This window comes from Myodes glareolus, chromosome 21 (genome assembly GCF_982192425.1).
Source record: "Myodes glareolus chromosome 21, mMyoGla1.1, whole genome shotgun sequence".
NCBI lineage: Eukaryota > Metazoa > Chordata > Mammalia > Rodentia > Cricetidae > Myodes > Myodes glareolus.
Window position 1 is genome coordinate 36835370 of NC_142046.1, and position 2261 is coordinate 36837630.

The window sequence follows — 2261 nt, forward strand, 5'->3', positions numbered from 1 at the left end:
AGCATGACCTTAAGTGTCTTTTGGCCATTCAAAGTTCATCTGTTGTGAATTCTCTGTTCAGATCAGTACCCCATTTTTTAATTGAGTTAATTAGAGTTTTAGTGTCTAGTTTCTTGAGTTCTTTGTATATTTTGGAGATCAGACCTTTGTCTGATGAGGGGTTGGTAAAGATCTTCTCCCAGTCAGAAGGCAGCCTTTTAGTCTTACTGACAGTGTCCTTTGCTTTACAGAAGCTTCTCAGTTTCAGGAGGTCTCATTTATTCATTGATTCTCTTATTGTCTGTGCTACTGGGGTTCCACCTAGGAAGTGGTCTCCTGTGCCTATATCTTGTAGACTACCTCCTACTTTCTCTTCTATCAGGTTCAAAGTGGTCAGATTAATGTTGATGTCTTTAATCCATTTGGACCTGAGTTTTGTGCATGGTGATAGATATGGATCTACTTTCATTCTTCTACAGGTTGACATCCAGTTATGTCAGCACTATTTGTTAAAGATAAAAAGACCACTTTTAAAATCTGTTTTATAAAATGGTGTCTTTTTACATATTTTATGAGTAATTTTTAAATGAATGAACTGTTGAGTGGATGAATTATTAACTTTGTCATTAATATTTAATTTTTCTTTCATTTATCCTAAGTTTTATATTTGGTAAAATAAATCTTTGTTAGTAACATGGTCTGTAGGTGGAGGCTACTTGCTCATTCCAAGCTGCCTAGACTTGAAATAACCACAGAGAAACAGTAATAATTAAATCACTGCTTGGTATATTAGCTCTAGCTTCTTATCGGCTAGCTTTCTCATCTTAAATTAATCCATTTCTATTAATCTGTGTGCCTTCACGTGGCTGTAATTATCGGCAAGTTTCTAGTGCATCTGTCTCCTGCTGGTTTTTACATAGCATCTCAATGGCTCCTCCTTCTTTCTCCTCCTTTCTCTGCTTGAAACTCCTGCCTTGCCCTACTCTGTGTTGCAATAGTCCCAAAGCAGCTTCTTTATTAAACAATGGTATTCATGGCATACAGAGTGGAATCCCACATCAATGGTCGATAGGGGTTAGAGAATTGTAAAAAAGTTTCTAGTTTCTAGAAGCAAAGACCCTTCTTTTACAGACACAGTCTCCTCTCATTCTCATTTTTCCAATTAGTCAAAGGAATGTCTTTAGTTTTCTTTCTATAGGAGCTATTAATAAGCCTAAATACCTAAATATTAATATCATGTCATTGAAAATATAAACTTTATCATGGCTGTTTCTCATCTAAAAATTAAACTTCCTTAATTTTTTTTCCTTAGCATTCTTCTTCAGTTTTCATCATTGGATATTGCAGTCTACAAGTTTGTGTGTGTGTGTTTGTAAAATACATATATGCTTATTATGTGCTCTTAGATTCTTTATTTTTTGAGACAGGATCTTATTATGAAGCCCTGGAAGGGCTGGATATCACTATATAGTCCAAGCGCTCCTCAAATTCAGACAGTCAACTGTGATGCTCTTAGATTTTTCACATTATCATGTAAAGATACCTTTAGAAGACATCAAGATGTCTCAGCAGGTTAAAAAACTTGTCATATAAGCCAAACTTACATGAATTGGAACCCTAGAACCTTGTGGAAGGAGACAGATGAATCCCAAAAGCTGTTTTCTGACAACCACACTTGCCATAGCAAATGAACACCAGTATTCACATACATACATATCATAACACACATGTTCACATATACCTAATAATGCTTCTACTAATAAAATATACTTGAGTCATCAGGACTTTATTTCAGGTATAATATTTGTTTCATAAAATAATACATGCTTCTAGTGCAATTAAATGTACATTGAAATATATCAATAAAAATTTCTATTTATATACATTAATTTTAAAATGTTTGTTTAACAGGTCGATGTATGGAGTGGAGAGTGCAAGCTCCTATTCCCACTCCTAATTCCAAAAACTCATTTAATATATCGTCCTCGGATAAAGGATATATCACATACTGAACTGATCAGAACAGGTACTGTACTTGGTCTTAGCCAAAAGGCTAAGAAGTGATTCCATTTCTATCTCTTAATGGAAAATCACATTATACTTAATAACATTCCACAAACACATGTCAAACCAAATTTATATTTTGAAAATTGGTACATTATTTTTATAGTCATATATTTATAAGTGTACATGTATATAAAATTCACTCAAGGAGCTCACAGTCAAAGTGCTTATCATTTTTATTTATATATGACTTTACAGACATGTATATTATTTTTTAA

At 33.4% G+C, this 2261-nt stretch overlaps 1 non-coding gene across 1 annotated transcript; it reads right to left on the bottom strand.

Annotated features, from left to right (window-relative positions):
• Positions 1-1854: 1854 nt before the first annotated feature.
• LOC125395149 (U2 spliceosomal RNA) lies at positions 1855-2044 on the bottom strand. The gene has a single exon (XR_007230474.3). It is a non-coding gene; the product is annotated as a U2 spliceosomal RNA (small nuclear RNA).
• Between the last annotated feature and the right edge of the window lie 217 nt (positions 2045-2261).